General features: G+C 57.3%; 1 long non-coding RNA gene across 3 annotated transcripts; it reads right to left on the bottom strand.

Moving 5' to 3' along the window:
- Nucleotides 1-7,033: 7,033 nt before the first annotated feature.
- Nucleotides 7,034-17,851, bottom strand: LOC125120436 (uncharacterized). 3 transcript variants are annotated; one of them, XR_007133319.1, is made up of 4 exons: nt 17,793-17,851; nt 13,016-14,486; nt 9,747-9,888; nt 7,034-7,385 (listed from the first exon to the last, which is right to left on the bottom strand). It is a non-coding gene; the product is annotated as an uncharacterized LOC125120436 (long non-coding RNA). The 3 variants fall into 3 exon arrangements; XR_007133318.1 differs by having other exon boundaries at nt 13,016-13,087; nt 17,793-17,847; XR_007133317.1 differs by lacking the exon at nt 17,793-17,851 and having other exon boundaries at nt 13,016-15,147.
- Nucleotides 17,852-19,885: the final 2,034 nt, after the last annotated feature.

Genomic DNA, 19,885 nt, shown 5'->3' with positions numbered 1-19,885 from the left:
TGCTCCGAACAATGCTGCAGTGAACATGGGTGTACCTATATCTGTCGGAGACCCAGATTCGTTGGGGTGTACACCCAGAAGTGGAATCGCTAGCTCAGATGGTCGTTCTATTTTTAATTTTTTGAGGAGCTGCCACACTGTTTTCCACAGCGGCTGTACATGCCCATCCACCGTCCACAAGCTTCCAATTTCTCCCCCCCACCTCACCCATACTTGCTATTTTCTGGATTTTGAGAGGAGCCATTCTGACGGTCACGGAGGGAATAAGGATTTTCCCAACTGCCCCTGGTCCTGCTTCCACAGGAGGAAGCAGGGGGCCGGGGTGCTGGCCCGGGTCTGGGAATATTGTAGCCGCATGTCAGAGTCCTCAGACCCCAGACAGGTGAGGGGGGCTGTGCTTCTGGGGCTGCTGTGTGACCTCTGCTGCCACGGGACAGGCAGAGGCCCCAGCCCGGCTGGCTGGGGTCCCACCTTCTCCAGAACCTCATCCTCTCGTGTTGCAATCCCTACTTCCTCAGTTCAGCAGGAACTGAGCTGGGCCTTTCCAGCCCCGGCTGACCCTGTGACCTAGTGTCCCCACCCAGGCCTGGGACACAGAGCAGAGAGGAGGCCGCAGCACCTGGGGGCGGGGGCGGGGGGGGGCGGCTCCGTCATCAGCGTGTCCCCTGGCCTTCCCTTTGTGTGGGGGACCAGAGCAGACTTTGGAACCAGACAGACAGTCTGAGTTCCCTCTCTGCCGCTGGCCAGCTGTGTGACCCTGAATAAGCCACTTCCCTTCCCAGCCCTCACGTTTCTCATCTGTAGAATGGCAGAAATGGGGCTTGGCACCCCAGGAAGCACTCACTAAGCATCTCCCCAAAAACCCAACATCCTCCTCCTCCTCCATAACAACCAGACGTATAACCAGGTCATGCCTGTGCCAAACAGCCCAGGACGCCCCACTGCCGGCAGGAAAAAGTCCACCACACGATTACAGACTGGTGGGCACTGCCTGGACTGGCCTCTGCCCACATCGCCAAGCTCCCCTTCTTCTCACACATCACATTCCAGCCACCTGGGCTGCCCTCCTGTCCTTCAAACCCCTGGCGCTCCTTTGTGCCACTGGCCTCTTTGCACCTGCCCTTCCTCCTACACGAAATTTGCTCCCCGAGATTCCACTGCAGTCCCACAGTTAACTCCTAAAAGGCTCTGTCTCACTTCAAATACGAAGTCTTCAGAGGCCTCTTCCACATGGGAACCCTGGGCTCTCTCTCTCTCTCTTTTTTTTTTTTTGTCTTTTTGCCTTTTCTAGGGCCACTTCCTGTGGCATATCGAGGTTCCCAGGCTAGGGGTCTAATTGGGCCTACGCCACCGGCCTACGCCAGAGCCACAGCAACATGGGATCCGAGCCTTCTCTGCAACCCACACCACAGTTCACGGCAACTCCAGATCCTTAACCCACTGAGCAAGGCCAGGGATCGAACCCGCAACCTCATGGTTCCTAGTCAGATTCGTTAACCACTGTGCCACAACAGGAACTCCCCTGGGCTCTCATCTTGCCCTTTAACCATCCCCCCCACAGCGCTTCCCCGGGTGCTCACCGTACTGAAATGTGAAATTATTTGAGGAACGACCATCAGCCTCCCCACGTGAGCTCTGTGAGACCAGCATCACGCCTGTTTTGCTCCCCGTTATCATGTAAGCACAGAGTTGAGCCCCCCCCCCAATATTCATCAAATCAAATGATTCATTTCCAGACTCTACCTGATTTGGGAACCTCAGATTCTTTCCAACAAAGACAATCCATTACCTACATAACGAAACGAGCTTTAACTTTCATAGCTTGGTAAGCTTTTTCCACTCATTAAATGAACAAATCTGAGAAAACCCTCAGTTACATCCCGTGTCCTAATTTTTCAGCTCAGAAAAATATGGTCACTGCACTCAGAGCAGCTGCTCACAATTCCTGCTGTGCCTCCTCGCCGCCCAGCCTCCGGCCACCCCTTCCTCAGAACATGCGGGGAGGCTGGGGGGAGCCGAGGATCACCCCTTGCTTGGGGATAAATGCCAGCCATGAGTAATGGCGGGTTGTGGGGGGAAGTGCAGACGCAGATTCAGCTCCGTCAGCAAGACCAGTGAGAGCCAAGGTGGCCCCTTGCCCAGGGGTTAGGGCCTGACTCAGCTGGTCCACACACAGCAGCCCCCCCAACCAGCTGGGGAGCCAGGGTGCAGACCCCAAGGGGGCCTCAAGGCAGGGCATCCAGCGATGGCAAATGAAGGCTTAGGCATTCATTGATTGCTTGTGCTCTCTCCCTTGTCTATTTCAACAGTCTATTGTTTATTGTCTATTTCAATGGTCTCCCTGGAGCCATTACTGTGTGCCCAGCTTGGTTTGGGGAGGTCTTAGCAAGGCCCAGACCCCCAGGGCAGGTGTTCACTGAGGGGCTATGCTGCTGTCCATTCACAAGGGTGCTCAATGGAAAAACTTTCTTGACGAGGTGATGCAAATAGGCTACAGATAATCACCCTGAGCCCCAGTGGTGCTGCTCCCGATTGGGGGCCAGCTCAGGGACAGTGACACCTTGAGGAGGCCTGGAAGAAGGGTGGGCTGTCCCCAGACATAAGCAGGTGGAAGGACTTAAACATTAGGGTCACTGTCCAGTTGGGCTCCCTGGACATGGAGGGGGAGCCCCAGAGTGAATGAGACCCGCCCACAGCAAGGACCTGAGCCTGGAAAAGAAGACTGGCCTGGGTGGGGGTCCCGAGCTGCTGGGGACATCAGAAACTTCCTGAGCACCCCCATTTTCTAGGTCCTCACAGGGCTCACGTTCCAATGGGGTGAGGAGAGTAGACAAAGTGAGACAAACAGGCAGCTAGATGGGATGCGAGAGGTGACAAGGGCAAAGGGAGGAAGTAGGGGAGGGCTCAGGGAGGGCTCCTGGGAGGGGCGGGGGGCGGAGCCTATGGGGGGGAGACTCCTGGAGAGGGGGCTCAAGGGACTGCAGGGCCCGGGCACTTGAAAGAGTGGCAGAGACTGGGAGAGGGAGGGGGGATGGCGGGAAGTAGGGGAGGGAGGGGCCAGAGAGGGAGGAGGGATGGGGGGGTCCCCACACTCACTCTACACGCAGGGAGAGCTTCTCCAGAGAGCCGTGCGCCCCTTGCTGCCTTCCCAGAATTCCCAGCTCACCCGGCTGCCACCAGGCTACACCCCCTCCCCCAAGAATCAAAGTCCTCCTCATCTATGCAGAGCTTCAGGGGGGCTCAGCCTTTGGGGATCCCTACAGCTGCCTGTGAGGTGTCCTACCCTGCCTTCTGCAGCTGAAACAGCAGAGGCTTTGGCTGGAAAGGGGAGCGGGTTCCGGTGGGGACGGGGAGGCAAGAGGCCTAAACCACAGGCAGCTGGAAATCCTCAGGGACACTGGCTTTCCAGCTGCTTGCCCGCCAGAGGACAAGAGTTCTCAGCGGCTGTCACAGCAACACACACATGCACGCTGACACGCACGTGTGTCCACGGACACACTCATGATCCCACCCTCACACACACAGGCAAACGGATAAACACAATGACACACACACACACACACACAGACCGCCTCTCCTGTAGGTCTGAGCTATGTGCTCTGGAAGGGCCATCTCCTTAGGCGGGAGCCTCCTCTGGGAAATGTTTGCGTCTTCCTAAGATCCTCCAGGCTGCCCCCCAGCTGCCAAGTCGCCTAAAATGCTGAGAAATAAAGATTCCTTGAAAATGCACACCTCAAATTTTAGGCTTACACTGTTTTGGAAAATTGGGGCTCAGAGGATGCAGGCTTGTGTTACCAGGCAGGTGGGGACAGGTAGGAGGCTGAGGGCACAGGAGGAGGGGTGGGGCTGGAGAGCCGGGGTTGTTGAGCAGGAGGTGAGTCTGGGGAAGATTCCATGCTCGCCCCACCTGCCATGGCTGGGAGCAAACCCCACGGAGCAAGAGCTGGCCAAGGGCTGTGGGGTCAAGGATACTGCTCCGAGAGTCCCACCCCACTCCCTACTCCCTCTGCCACCCTCCCCAAGGATCTTGGCTTCTGTGAGCCTTAGTTTCCCCATCTGTACAATGGGTGTGATCTATCTCGTGGGGCTAGTGTGAGAGTTACATGACATCCAACAGACCTAGAGAGTTATAAGCCCTGGAAGCCCCAGAAAAGAGAGTTGGAGGGGGGAGGCTGGGAAAAACTCGGCAGCGGCGGCCTCTCGGGCGTAACCGGCCTGAAAATAACCGGCATTTTCCTTTTCTGTGCGGCTGATGCAGCGCTTCCCATAGGACCGCGCCTGCTTATCAGGAGCAAAGCCGCTCTCGCCGCCAGAAGGTGACTGTGGGGGCTCGGCTCCCCCCCTCCCACCCGACTCCCACAGAGGAAAACACTGAATTCCCTCCTCCTGGTTCAGGTTTCAACTCCCCCCGCCCCAAACAATTTTGCATATATTTAAATCTCTTCTGCGGTTTCCAGGCTTGAGCCGCCCCCTCAACCCCCCCGGAAAAGGGAGAAAGAAATTACAAAAGCCCGTCATTTGTCTCCGTCCCCGCACCCCATCTATCAGGGCCGCCGAGCCCGTCGCCTCGAATGATGCGCGCGCCCGGACGGCGCTTTAATGGGGCGCCGCGTGTGACTGTGCAGCGCGGCGCAGCGGCCGGCATTTGCATACATATTAAACGGAGCAGTAAAAAATGCAGACATGCAAACCATTTGGACGGGCTTCTTGGCGAGCCTGCCAGGAAATCAATCTTCTGGTTTCTTAAAGGAAACCTGCTCGGGAGGAGGTGGCGAAGCCTCGCCGCCCGACAGCCCGGGGAGGGGGGCGGCCGGCATCTGTCCCTCTGTCCGCCGAGCCCAGCCGGCGGTGGGGGTCCTTTCCGGCCACGGCCGGCCTCGGGGGAACCGAGGATGGGGAGCCAGGGGACGCAAAAGCAGCATCAATCACCCTGGGCGTGCGTCCTGACGCACGGCTGTGTGCCCCGGAGTAAAAGACTTGGCCCCTCTGAGCCCCTGCTCACCCAGCGGTAGTGATAACAGCACAGCGCCTATCCCACTGCCAGTCGGGGCTGGAGATTGTTCCCTCACTTCCTGGCTCTGGGGCTTAATGAGGAACCCCAAGGTTGCCCTTCCCCTCTCTACAGAGCCTGGATCCCCAGCCGAGTGTGGAAGAGATCAGCTAAAAGCCCAGGTTCTGGAGGCAAGTGGCCCGAGTTCCAGGTCAGGCTCCACTCCTTACAAGCTGGGTGACCTTGACCAAGTGCAACAACCTCTCTGTTTCCTGGAGGGGGAAACGGGGATCAATAGACCTCCCTCTTGGGCGTGTTGTTGAAATAAAGTAGGTCAGTCATCGCCTGGCTCACGGTAAGGACTTAGCTGCAGAGCAGCGTGTATCAGGGTCTTTGGTGTTATTGGTGTGGTTTTTCAGGGTTGAAATCCCTCTCTTTGTCTGGATGGCTTGGCGAGCCGCTCCTGCTGCAAGCCTCCTTACCTGTAACCGTGGTGCTTGATTTGCACAGGAACTTCTAGCCCGTGTAGGTCACCTACCCACCCTCGGGAGATGTGGGGTCCAGGGGCTCAACTGCTGATTCCAGCCAGCCAGGGCCAAGGCAGCGCCTCTGAAGGCTCTGAGGCCATCGCCGCCCCCAGCCCCCCGGCAGTTTTGGCAAAATCCGTGGCCCCAGTTGAGCACAACCTGAGCCGGCCCCAAACAGAGCAGACATTTGCGGGACCAGGGGAAGCAAGCGGCCCAGAGCCTCCGCAGAACCAGAGCGGTCCTGCGACTCCATCTCCTCCCCCCCCCGCCCCATCTCTGACTTCCACTTTACAGACAAGGAAACTGAGGCTCAGAAGGAGGTACGTGGCCACCAAGCTTGAAGGTGATGGAGCTGGGATTCTAATTCAGTTTGACGGACAGCAGAGGCCGCCTCCCAGAGGTCTCCTGTACATATTGTGGGCAGAAGGGTCTCATACTGCCCCCTGAGGAAAGCTGCTTTGCCCCCAAAGTAGGTGTGTGCTGGTGGGAAAGGGAATGAGTTTGGGGCCTGGGCTCACCCTGATATTCAAAACTCATGAAGGTCCTTCCTTGAAGGGGCCTGGAGGGAAGGAGGAGGAGGGCTTTCATTCCTCTCCTCCACCTTCCTGGAGGGGAGAAATGGAGGTGCCCAGTGTCCCCAGGACAGGCTGGAGTGATAAGCGCGGGTGGTGGTGGCGGGGGCGGGGGGGGGGGGAGGGGGGGGAGCCTGGTGCCAGGGGAACAAAGAAGTCTGAATCCAGGGCGTGGCCCAGTTCAGTGGAGCATCCCTGTGTGACCTTAGGCAAAAGCCTTACCCTCTCTGGGCCAAAGTGGCGGAACTGACTGCGCTCCTTCTCTGTTTCCCCTCGGAAGCCCCTCCCTTTCACTCCTGGCCTCCAGGCTTTCTGGGCCTCCGTCCCTCCACCTCCCACCGGAGGGCCCAGAGTCCCGGCCGCCCCCACTGCCTGGCAGGCGGCAGGCGGGTGGAGGAAGCCGGCAGGGTGGGGGAAAGGCAGGAGGGGCAGGAGTTACAGGAACCGGCTGGGCCTGGGCGATTGCTCAACTGGGGAGCCTGGGCCGGCCGGCCTCCACAGGCCCCCACTCCACCAGCCGCCCGCCCTCCTAGCCCTGCATTGCAAGCATTCCTCGCCAACCTCGGCTGCTGTAGCCCCGGAAGGGGGAACTGCCGCAGACAGAGCACGAGGCCGCCAGAAACACTTAACCCCTTCCTTCCTTCTAGGCAGAGCCTTCAGGCCGGAGGATGGGGCTGGGCTGTGGGCGCCCGGGTTCCCAGACTCAGTTCCCAGGCTCAGGAGTGACCCAGTCAGGTGCATTGCTGGCAACCGGATCAACAGGCTGCACGTCGGATGTCAGATTACACCCAGTCCAGGATTCACTCAGCAAACATTTCCGGAGCTCTCCCAGGGTGCCAGGCACAGCCCGGAAAATCCAACAGAAAGGGGCTCACCCAGGCCACATGCGAGTGGGGGGAGGGGTGTGGGTCTCTCTCTCACACACACACACACACTCGCGTGCATTTGGGTTTTTTTAGATTTTTTTTTTTAGATCATTACAATGATGAGGGCTACAGAGAAGTGCAGCGGGAGCCCGGGGTTTGAACTAAAGTCAATTAGGCAGGGAGGGCTTCCTGGAGGAAGTGACATTTAGCAAGCAACAAGAAGAGGAGATAGTGTGCCAGGCAGAGGATGTGAGGTTCTAGAGAGGAGAAGCTGGCACTGTTCAATCCAGTTTGTGTGTCCAAGGGAGAGAAGGTGACAAGCCCCTCGGTGGACGAGCTTGGTCTGTGCCTGGCCCCCAAGGGCCACGTGGCCACTCTCAAGTTTGGACTGTCTTCCGAGGAGAGTGAGGAGCCACGGAAGGGTTTTTACCTGGAGAATGACACGGTCAAGTTCAGCTCCAGTGAGAAACAGAAGCTTCACAGAGTAAAGGGAGCTAGCGTGGTTCCAGGCACAAACCAAATATCCGCAAAGACCAGAATACCTGAAACTCACCAAAGTGCCACCAACAGGAGACACTGCAAATGGCAGCCTGGCAGCTGGGCCTGGCATCTGGGTCTCTTGGGGCCCCAGGGCCACTGAGGGCCACTCGGAGCCCTGCCACCCCCGAGGCCGGCCAGAAGCAGCCGGATCCACCCCCTCACATCCCAGACACCACTCTGCAAACACCCGGAGCTCCATTAATGCAGCAAGTAGAGTGTTGAAGCTTGGGAGAGGTGGAGAGACCGTCCAGGGCCCACAGTCTCCTCACTTCAGAAGGAGAAACTGAAACCCAGAGGCAGCAAGGGTTGGCCGGGGCTTCCACTGGGGTCACGGTGCACATGAAGCAGCTGAGCCGGCCATGTGGTGATGCTCGGACACGGGGCAGGGGGCCGAGGGGCAAGCATCTGAGATGCCCACAGCACATGCCCAGAGAGAAGGCCAACAGAGCCAGCCTGCCTGTGACCTTGGCACCCACAGAGGAGATCCCAAGATCTCTGGACACCCCCCCCCCATCAAAGCCCCTTCTCTTTCATGGGAGCTCGCAGAGGCCAAAGAAAAGAGAGATTCAAATCCAGAACCGCTTGGAACCGGGCAGTCATTAAACCCAGCTGGTGGAAGGGGGGGGTCTCACCATCAGCTCCCCTAGAGCTTGAAGGAATGAGCCTGGGGACCAAGGGAGTTGGTGAGAAAATTCGCAACTGCATTGTTTCTGCTGTAGACTCATTTCCTGGAGTTCCTGTCGTGGCACAGTGGTTAACGAATCCGACTAGGAACCATGAGGTTGCGGGTTCAGTCCCTGGCCTTGCTCAGTGGGTTGAGGATCTGGCATTGCCGTGAGTGAGCTGTGGTGTAGGTCGCAGATGCTGCTCGGATCCCGCGTTGCTGTGGCTCTGGCGTAGGCGGATGGCTACAGCTCTGATTCGACCCCTAGCCTGGGAACCTCCATATGCCGCAGGAGCGGCCCAAGAAAATGGAAAAAAAAAAAAGACGCATTACCTTTCCCTTTCCTTCTCCTCCTCCTCCCCCCCTCCCCTCCCGTCCCCCTCCCCCTCCTCCTCCTTCTTTTTTGGCCATGCCCATGGCATATGGAAGTTCCCAGGCCAGGGACCCAACCTGCACCATAGCAGTAGCCAGAGCCAGAGCAGTGACAACATTGGATCCTTAATCCACTGAACCACCAGGGAACTCCCTTCTTCTTACAAATGAAGTGTTACTTAGAACACCAACATACCAAAGAGATGGAAACGGGGCTGCTCTGATCGGAGAAGAAGGGGGTGATCTGGGACCCACCCCTTGCACACCCACACACAGGCTCTGGGTCCTCCTGGCCAATCCCAGGCTCCTCGGAACCCACTGAGGCCAGCAGGCAAGCCCAGCCCGGGATTTCAGAGATGAGGAAAACGAGGCCCAGAGAGGTAGAGGCACTTGCCCAGAGTCACACAGCACCAAGGGACAGAGCCAAGTGTCCCCCAGGCCAGCCTGAACCAAACCCCTCCGTCAGGCCAGGTCCGAGCTACAGGATCAGGAGCTAGGACCGCCATTCTTTTGTCTGAGCAGCATCTCCAGACCCGCTCTGTTTGTTGGGACAGCAAACTCAGCCAGAGCTCCCCAAATCCTGCTCAGCGGGTTGAGACTTCTGAGGGGAAAACACACCCAGGACGCTCCCTCTGTTCAGATCATGCCCGGACAGGACAGGAAAGGGCTGGGCCAGCTCCAGGCCCACACATGCCCCCATCAGAAGGAGGGGCTGCGTTCCTTCCAGCCTCCTGGGGTCACCCCTGAGCGCCCCCTACCCCCCTGCCCCCAGCAGCAGCTCCCATCTGTTTTATGGCTCTGGCTCCCTTCTTGGTCACGGAGCAAGGATCCTTCCAGGCAATGGCACTTCTGCAAAGGTTCTTTGAACCTAGGGTGCCACCGCCCTGGTGACCTGCCATCAGCTCTGCCATGACAGAGCATTCCAGAACCTTCTGAAGCCTCATTGCCATCAGAGGAGTTGGCCGTTATCACCCCAACTTACAGGGGGGGACCTGAAAAGTGAAGTCACTGGCCTGGGTCACAGAGCTAATAACAGAAGTGGCAGGCCTGGCAGGCAGGTGTCTTGAGCACCCAGGTGTGTGCTCCTCACCCCTGGGCCACCCCTGGAGAGGTGACCCTTTCTCCCAGCATGAGGCTGGGGCTAAACCAGAGAACCCTTGGCTCCACCTGACCCCTCATATTGTTAACGTGCATAAAACAAATATCTTATCTCACCTATTTATTACGTGTTTATCTTTGGCATTATTCATCCATCCTGAGTTCACTCCTCCAGTTTTCTCCACGTGGGTTCAGACGGGTCACGGATTTTTCTGCACATTTCCAGGAGGCAAATACGCCTGGATCCCTGTAGCCATCACTGCAAAAAAAAAAAAAAAAAAAAATCTCATTTTATACATTTCATTAAAACCAGCGGCTTAACCTGGAAATATGGCAGAACTTGCTGCTTGGGGACAAGGCCTGCACAGCGCCAAGAGGCCAACGAGGCAGTGGGCACTGGCCGAGGACTCCACGAAGGGGCCTGGATGACTGTTATTGCTGTTGCTCACAGGGGGGGTCGGTGTGGCTAATTAAAATCCCTGGTCTCCGCCTCCTTCATGTCACAGGTGAGCAGGGTCATGTCTCAAGGTCACTGACTGGCACTACATGGTAAGAAACCAGCTGTGAGAATGAGGCACCACCTGTCCTTGTGCTGGAGAGATGGCTACACGGCCGTCAGCCCACAAAGATGGTCCATCTCCATGGGATTCTGACTTCCTTCAGCCCTTCCCACAATGCACAGGGCTGCCCTGTGGGACCAACAGGACACTGTGGAAAGGACTGTACGTGCATCCTGAGGCCACGTCCTAAAAGGCTTTGGTCTTGCTCTCTTCTATGCATCTGGGGGGAAGCCAGCCGCCATATTGTGAGGGAGCCCAAGCAGCTCCGTGGAGGAGTCTGTGTGGCAAGGAACCGAGGCCTCTAGCCGACAGCCAGCACTGCCCTGCCCGCCAAGTGAGTGTGCCATCTTGGAAAAAGACCCTCCCGTCCCAGGAAAGCTGTCAGGTGACTTCACTCACAAGAGACCACAAGCCAGGACCAGCCAGGAATGCCACTTCTGAATTCCCGACCCACACTTTGAGATAACATATTCTTACGGTTTGAAGCCACGGAGATGGGATGCTTTGTTTTGCAGAAGTAGGTAACGAACACAGAAACAAAGAGACCTTTTTAGTCTGGAGGACCTGTCATGGGCTGGGTTCCCAAAGTGTGCTCCTTGGAACACTGATCCCAGGTTGTGCCCTGGAAAACCTCAGTGTGCAGGGTACAGGCAGGCCGTGCACTTGAGTGTCTTCTTCAAGATTCCCAGTGCACTTTGGCGTATTTAAGCAGACTCCTCTGGGCAAGGAAGCTGTTTTTCAGGAGTCTTTGTGAATCTCTGGCATCAGAGCTTCAGAGCTTCTTTGGGAAACACGGCCAAACTGCCGTGGCGGTGGGCTGCTAGAGCAAATTAGACCATTGTGTGAGATATAAAAAGCAAAACATTCCCAACCTGATATGCCGAGTATGCCCTGCAGTTACATACAGAGACGGCCCGGCCAGCCCCCCAGGATGGACAGTCTGTCTGAGATCCTTTTCCAGCTGAGGGGCTGATGTGCGCTGGGCCCTCTCTGATTCCACTAGTCTTAGAATCAGCTCAGGGGTACGGGTCAGGCGCTGAGCCCGTGTCTGGCCGTGGACCTCAGGGCATGCGGGGACCATTTGGGATTCCGATTTTGGTTCCCAAACTCTGCAGCTCCGGCTCTCTCGTCCCCTCCGTAGCCCGCTGACCCTCAGGCCACGCTGCGCCCTTGACCGTCCACCCCTCGTGTTTGCCACATCGTCTGGAATAGCGCCTCCGTGTTCACTCTTTCTCAGTGGGAACGCAACCATAGTCTTAAAACACGAACCACCGGAAAACAGCATTTGATACAGAAAAAAAATCATTTCACAGGCGATTTTTTAAGAGCCAAACCACCCCCTTCAGCAAGGGAAGGCTGTGCTCAGAAACCCGCATTCTTTCAGGCCCCTGGGGCTGCGTGGGGGTAGGAGCAGAGATCTTGCTGCGTGCTAGGAGGCAGAGGCCTTTTCTTCTGTTGAAAACATAATTTTACCCTCATGTTGCTTCATCTGTCCTGGACTGGACGTTCTGGGGGGCTCTCAGGCCTTTCTGGAACCATCGCTTCCAGAGGCCAAGTGGCCAGCCGTCTGGTCCAAGGCCCTGGTGGGGGCACCTCATTACTCAGTGTAGCCCTGGCTGCCTTACCTGAGAGCCCCGCCCAGACCTGCTGCATCGGAGCCTGCACTAGCACAAGATCCCCGGGGGATTCCAGGCGTGTTAAGGACAGGGGTGCTCAGGTGCACCCCAGAACTGCCGGCTCAAGGGACCCTTGGCAAACCCGCTAATGGGCCGCCACGCCTGCCCGCCTCACTCCCCTTCCAGGCTCCCATCACAGACAGCGTCTCAGAAGCTGAATTTCCTGAGCCCCATTTCCACGTGCACACCGCATACCCAGGAGTTCCCGCTGTGGCACAACAGGAATGCGGCGTCTCTGGAGCCCTGGGACGCAGGTTCCATCCCCCACCCGGCACAGTGGGTTAAGGACCTGGCGTGGCCGCAGCTGCAGTGTAAGTCAGAACTGTGGCTCAGATCTGATCCCTGGTCCAGGAGCTCTGAATGCTGCAGGGTGGCCAAAAAAGGAGAAAAAAAAAAAAAAAAGACACCCAGCCCCTCCAGAGTGCTTCCAACCCAGGAGGGATGCCATGGGACTCAGAGGTTCAGAGAGGGAAAGCCATCCACCCAAGATCACACAGCCAGTAAATGGCAGAGTCAGGGGGACTTCCTTGATGGGGAAGTAGGCGTGGCTGCGGGCACTGTCGGAGCGTTACTCACCATCCGCATCCCAACTGGCTTAGCCCAGTGATTCCCAATCTGGGGTTCCCTGGGGGCCCTCCAAGGCTTTCCTGGGATGAGGATGTCTCTAAGCTATTTACGGCCTCTTGAAATCCCTGACGGACACTGCACCTGACGGAGGGCCAGGCCACCACTGCCTCCATACACCATCCCTTTCTTTGCCTTGGATGGGGTCCTCTACCAGCCCGCTGTGGGGGTTCAGACTCTCTCGGCCAGTGCAAGTTGCACAGGCATCTCATGGATGCCCCTGATGAACCCAAACTGAGAAAGCTGCTGTTACTTAACAAAGGCAGGTTTCTTATAGCACCAGCCCTGGGCCTTGGAGCAAAAGCAGCAGGAGGAATTTTTCTGGTGGGAACAGAGAGAGGAATTAGCTTAGAAATTTGAGTTACGGGGGGGGGGGGGCATTTGTTTCAACCATTTTTGGCAGCGGGCCCCCGCTTCCTTCTATTTTCTTTAAAATGCCCCGCCCCCACCCAGCCCCGATGGGCAGGGTTGAGCCACCTGGGCTTGCAGCCCGGGTCTTCACGAGGTGGTCCCGCGCCACACTCACCGCTAAAGCAGTCCTGGAGGATGACGTGTGGGCTCCTGTTGGCAGGAAACCAGCCACAGACCAACTTGAAATCTGCAACCAGACGAGCGTGGGCCTTGGCGTGCAGCTTCCACCCATCTCGGCTTGTCCAAGCGCTCGACCGGACGTGTGCAGCTGGATGGCGCTTCCATTGCTCCTTCGAGGCGGACCCCGCCCCTCCATCCCTCCCTCCACCCCGTCCCCACCAGAGAGGTGACCTATCGGAGGTTCTGGTCAGGAGCGCTCAGAGGCTAAGGGGCAGGGAGCTGAGGTCCAGTAGATAACAGAGGGGCTGCGATCAAATGTCGCCTTTACCCCATGGCCCCTTGCCTGGCGCTGCCTCCATCAGGAGACGCCCTGAAGATGTGAGGACCCCAGAGGTCATGACCACGGGAAGGTGTCCTTCCACGAGGGACTTGGAGTCACCTTTGGGTTCGGGATTGGGGGTGGGGGGCACAGTCGCTTCTTAAACAATGATCCTTAAAAAAAAAAATACCCAAACCATACAACAAACTCACAGTGCAAGTACGAACATTTAAAAAAAAAAAAAAAAAGTTATCCTGTGTTTGAGTAGCAGGAGCTAGAGACCCCATGACTGTGAACTGGACAAGCACAGTGAAGGACAAGCCACTGGATTTCCAGGACAACTCCGGAGGAATCCACGTTGAGGTATTAAAAAAAATGCACCATCCATCAGCCACAGCAAAGGGCCAGGGATCGAACCTGCGTCCTCACAGAGACAACATCAGGGATCCTTAACCCGCCGAGCCACAACAGGAACTCCTAGGGACTTGTTCTAAGCAAGGTCTTTCTGGTGATTCTTTATGAGATGGACGAGTTACCCAGCCTCCGCGCCCCCGTTACCCCACATGTCTCACTGGTTTACCCGTGTGTCCCCCTCTCCTAGGAGATGTAGCTCTACCCTGGTTTGCTTTTGTGCCCTGAAAGCTCACTCAGTGCTCAGGATGCAAAGTTCTGAGGCTTGGTAAAACACAGTGCCCAGGTCCAAAGCCGGGCTCATCAATTTCTCAAGAAGGAAGTGGCGTCCCCACTCTGTAGCTGTTCCCTCCTTGGGGAAATGATGTTCCCTGTCCCTGGCACCTCATGAGGTGGCTGTAAGGATGGCCAGGACAAGTGAACAGGTGAACAGCCCTATCACAAGACACGCCCACACACGGGGTACCACCATCCAGCCGGCCTCGGATGCAAAGCTGGGCGTGCAGCGAGCATGTCAGCATTTTATGGTGTTCAGATGTTTTTAAACCAACATTTCTTAACATATAGGGATAAAAATCGCATATTACTTGTGGAAACTGTGATTTCTGTTTTTAAAGAGAAAGCTTGAAGAGTTCCCTTGTGGCTGAGGGCGGTAAGGAGCTGGCGTTGTCACTGATACAGCTCTGGTTACAGCTGCGGCTCAGGTTCGACTTTTGGGCTGAGAACTTCCTCATGTCTCAGGGTCAGCCAAAGAAAGAGAGAGAAAGAGAGAGGGAGAGAGAGAGAGGGAGGGAGAAAATTTGACTTTTTCTCTCCATCTACAGCCAGCATTCAAGCTACTTGCCACGCATACCCCCATTTTACAGATGGGGAGGCCAGATCTCAGAGCGGTCGAATGCTTGACCTCTGTTCCGCTGCAGAGGTTCCCAAGGTCATTGATGGAGTCAAGCTCTTAACTGTCAGTGTCTTGGGTTTATAACCCCCGGCTTCCCTGAGACCCTCACCTAGACCCCTGCAGAACCGGGGGCCCCATCCCAGAGAGCAGCAGCAAGGATTAAGTGCACCTAGAAATTGACCAGGCGGGGACTCACATAGTAAGGTCACCTCCACGTCCAGGAGTTCTCCGAGTGGGAACCAATGTGACAAGGAAGGACATATGGAATCAGATCCCACCCAAAACACCGGGCAACTCTGAAAGAACACAACTTCCTCAAGCCTGAGCTACCTCTGGCCAATTTCCATTAAATACCCTAAAAAGCAGGGAAAAGACAGGAGGGGGCAGATTCAGATTAGAAGCCTCTTGGGTTTTGGTACAAGGCCCGAGAACAGTGGGCAGGGGATTGGGTGGGGGAATTCATGCTCTATGGCTTTTTTTTTTTTTTTTGCTTTTTTGCTTTTTCGCTTTTTAGGGCTGCACCCGCAGCATATGGAAGTTCCCAGGCTAAGGGTTGAATCAGAGCTACAGCTGCCAGCCTACACCACAGCCACAGCAACGCAGGATCCTTAACACATTCAGCGAGGCCAGGGACCAAACCCGCATCCTCATGGATCCTAGTCGGGTTCGTTAACCACTGAGCCACCAAGGGAACTCCTCTATGCCCTTCTTGAAGGGAGTATCCAAGACAGTCTTTCAAGCAGCTGAGTTGGGGATTAGAATCTGGGGTCTCAAGCCCCAGAAACCTAGATTCCCTCCTGGCGAGCTCTCTGACCGTCAGCCTTTTCGTCTGAAGCGTGTCCAGCAAAGCTCTACTGTCTAGCTGCTCCCTGTGGAGCTGGGGCTGGGTGCTGGGGACTCGGCATGAGTGGGAGAGACCAGCCGGGGGCCTTTACCAAGCCCATTGCCTGACAGGAGAGATGGGGCAGGTGGAAACAAACCGGTTCTGATACCAGCGATAAGGAAATAACCCGAGGATGAGAATAATCTCTACCTCGTGCTGGTGGTGAGGGTGCGGACGGAATGGGCCGCCAAGGCAAAGCCGAGCCCAGTTTCGAGCACATAAGGAGCGCTCAGTCCGGGACAATGGCTGTAAGTGCTGCCGTGGCTGTTATTATGACTGTAACCTGAATAAAACTGGGCTGCCTTGGGGTCCAGTCTCATCACCATGTCACATTCAAGAGAAACACCCGTCTGACACCCCCAAATCCTGGAAAAGCGGTCTAAATCTTCCTGATCTCTCAGAGACACCAAAGGGGAGTTCCTTTGCACACCCCACACAAAAGTCTTCTCGAGACCCTCGGGACAATTTAATTGCCCAGACAGTCTCATGGCAATTGCTCCAGAAACTTCTCCCTTCCATGCACCTCCCTTGTATCCTTCTCAGAGGGGCAGAGGCTGCTGGGCCAGGCTCTGCCCTCACTGGCCGTGTTGATTAACCACACTCTGTGCCTCAGTTTCACCACCTGCAAAATGTAGGTATCAGCAGCACTGCCTTCGAGGAGCTACTGCAGGGACTCCACGAGATAATGGCTATCAAGTGTTTAGGACAGGCAGGCACAGCTGGGCTACCCACACGGGAACTCAGGATTTCCCTCTCCTGTCCCTGCCCCCCGCTTTGCATCTCACCCCAGGAAGGAGCTCAGGGTGTGGTGTCCCATAGGCAGCCTGGGCTTTCTGGGTCCTAGTATCCAGTGGCAGCTCCACCAACCTCCCCACCAAGCACAGGGAAAGGGCTGGTGGCAGGTGGGTAACCTCAGAAACTGTCTGAGGAGGGGCAGCCAGGGCTAAGATGGCATCACGAAGGGGCATTTTCCCTCTTCCACGGGAGGCACACACAGGCATGGCTCCCTCCTGGCATGTCCGTGCTCAGAAGGTGGGGCCGGGGGCCACCCAGGGACTTGGACCCGCTGTTCAGTGGGGAAAGATGACTCCCCACCAACAGAGGCCACCGTTTGCCCAAAGCCTGGGCAGTGGGGCCCAAGGTGGCTCTGGCCTCTTTCTGCAGCCAGGATTTCTGCCTCTTTCTCCCGAGGGACTCTGGGCCAGGCCCTTGCCAGGGGTGTGGTTCCTGCACTCCCAAGGCTCACAGACCTGGGTGTGAGGCAGATAAGCAGGGCCTAAGCTTGAGGGGAGACACCAGGGTGGCAGGAGAGGACCTGCTGGGCATCAGGGAGGGCTTCCCAGAGGAAGAGGCACTGAAGGGGAGGCCATATGGAGCAAAGGCCTGGAAGGGAGAGAGTGCTGGGTTCCTTCCCATCTACCCCAACAGGTACAGTTTGCCAAACTCCATCACCCTGCACATCTCACTTGGTGCCCCCGCCCCGCTCAGGACAGAGAGCAGGAGCTCTTCCTCCCAATTCGCAGATGGGGAGACCAGTTCTGAGAGAGGAAGCCACAACTCCTGGCTGGGACGACAGCCCGCATCTCCTGACTCCCGGCTCAGGTGAGCAAATGAGATGCAAGACTGGGCCAGAAGCACCCCTGGCATCTGTAAAATTATCCCCCCATTTTGCAGATGAATAAACTGAGGCTTTGTGAGACCACAACATCCCTCCAGTCTCCCTGTTTCTGTCTAGCTCTGGGGACTTAGGACAAGCCTAAGATGCCCGGATGCCCTCCGCAGGTGGTGGTGGGGAAACCGCCAGCAGCACGGTGACTGGGGATTCAGGGTGAAAAAAAGAAGGGCGCTGGCCGGGCGCTGAAACCAACACCAGGCAGAGAAAGGCAGAGGCACGGGCCGCGGACGGGGCGGGGTGGGGGGGGGACCTCAATGCAAGGCCAGTCTGGGAGGGGTCGGGACCTAGACAGCCCCCTCACTCACCCGGGGTGAGACCCTCACTTCCCAGGACGCATCACCACCCCGCTCCAGCTGGGCGGGGACAAGGACCACTGCCTCCTGGCCGCCCAATCAGACGCACTCCCCGTCTGATGGGGGAGGCAGCCAGGGCGGAGGGCTCCCAGGGCCTTCCCCAAGGAGCCCCCCGGGACCTGCCCGGGACTCGGCCACCCACCTCCCACCGCCCACCCTCAGCCTCATTAGCACCGACACCCGGCGTCCTCCCCTCGGCTTTCGGTGGCTCCAGAATTTAAAGGTTAAATCCTAACCTCGTCTCAGCAGTTTCTCCCGGCTTTGCCTACCCAGCGCCAGTTGCTGGTAATTATATGCATCTCCGAGCAGCCAATCAGCTGTCAGACTGACAGATACTGATCTTTTCGTTTTATTTTTAGCTCTGTGCTTCCCCCTCTAGTTGCAAAAAAAAATTCTGTTTGTTCTGTGTGCCGCTGCTTGGCTGCCAGCTCTGCAGCCGGCTCTCATCTCCGCCAGCCAGGCGGGAGCAGGAAGCCGGAGGGGCTGGAACCTCCTGCCCTTCCAGAAAGGGGGGAACGAAACGCACCCGCTGCCCACCCTCCCACCCCCCAGCAGCAGACCCTGGGCTGCGATGGAGAAGGGAGGAGGCTGGAGCTGCCCAGAGGGGCCCTTGGAGGCCAAGGGCACAGGAGAGGAGCTGTACTTGGCCAGGGAGGGGAGCAAGTCCTTACCTGCCGTGGGGATGCTGGGAGACAGAGACAGACAGAGACAGCCGAGAAACAGAGAGACATGCAGAGGCAGGGACAAAGCTCGGCTGAGAACGAGAAAGAGCAGGGAGAGGAAGGGAAAAGACAAGCTCTCACCCCCTGGAAATAGTCTCCCCCCCAGAACTGAACAGAAGCTGCGGAGATCTGGGCTCAGCCCCGTGAGCACTGGAGTGGGAGTCAGAAGGGGCTTCCCAGCCAGGCCTGCAGGGCTCAGGCCAGGTGGAGGCGATCTTCAGAGTCCTTTGCGGGGAATGTTCCAGAAGGTTCTGGGACCTCTCTGGAGGCACCAGAAGGCAGGCAGGTATGGGCCCAGGTGGCAGGGGAGTCCTTTGGAAGGAGAGGAGGAACCTGAGGGCAGAGCAAGCGGTTAGGGCCCAGGGAGTCTCCCAGGCAAGGGCCCTGCTCCCAGAGAGGGGTCGGCAGAGGATAGGGATGCCTCCTTCCATTGTCACCACACTCTACAGTTTGCAGAGCAGCTCCCTTCGCCCCAAGGGCCTCCGTTCCTTCACCTCAGGACCAGGTGACACGGTGGGGGGGGGGGGGCTGGCGAGGATCACTGCCGTTCTGATTGGCCCTGGGGGAGGGGAAGCAAGGGAGCTGTTGGGATTTGTTGGGGTTCAAGCCCCAGGGCTGCTATTTTAAGCGGCCTGAGGACGAGCGAATGCCCCTATCCCTTTGGGTCCCAGCATCCCCATCTGGAAAATGGGCCCCAGGCCATCCCCACCTCCCAGGCCCACGTGGGAAGTGAAGTCACCCTTATGGGTGCTCCTCATGGCCAGGCCCCCCCAGGGCGCAGGGCGCTTGCGAGCAGGTATTATTAGCGTCTCCGTTTTGCAGGTGGGGAAACTGAGGTTCATGTGACTCGTAATTGGCAGAACTGGGACCAGAACCCGTCCCCCGTCCCCGTCCCCCCCCCCTTTGGCTTCCTTTTCTCTGACACCACAGATGGCGTGCTGCGAAAAAAGAGAGAGGAGAGCGGGGAGAAGGGAATTAGACGGAGCGAGATGGAGGGAGGCGGCAGCACCGTAATCAATTACTTGGGCTATAAATTTCTGCTGTTTTGCAAAGTGAGCACACAACCTCGGAGAGGCAGCGCTCCCTGGTCTGCTCGGGAAAAACCAAACAGCCAGGCCCACGGCAGATGCTCGGGTGGTGGGAGACGCAGAGGGAGAGGGGCGAGCTCCAGGGTGGGGTCAAGGGCAGTCAGTATGGCTGGGTGGGGGCGAGGCTGGATGGGGAGCAGCCCCACTCTCCCAGCAGAGCCAAGGAGGACGAGCTTGGGAGCTGCCCAGAGCCCCCTTGGGAAGGGACTCCACTTCCTCTTCTCTTCCCAGCAGCTTCCTCTCCCTTCGCTGCTGCAGTGGGAGAATCAGTCCTGGGCGGCCAGGTGGTCACTGCCTTTGCAGCTGCTCCCAGGGGCTGCTGGGAAGGGGGCTCGCGAACTTCAACTTCGTCTGTGACATGGGGATGGGGCACCATTCCTCTCTTTGTCGTCTGATGGACCAGCAAGATCTAGGGTATAAAAGGCCCAGCCTGGGGCCTGGCGCACATGTACCGCGAGTCGAGTTAATGTTGCTATAACATTATTCATATGAAGACAAGCGCGGGCTAAAGGTAGTTTG

Source organism: Phacochoerus africanus, chromosome 2 (assembly GCF_016906955.1).
Source record: "Phacochoerus africanus isolate WHEZ1 chromosome 2, ROS_Pafr_v1, whole genome shotgun sequence".
Classification (NCBI taxonomy): Eukaryota; Metazoa; Chordata; class Mammalia; order Artiodactyla; family Suidae; genus Phacochoerus; species Phacochoerus africanus.
This window is presented reverse-complemented; position numbering and strand designations above follow the sequence as displayed.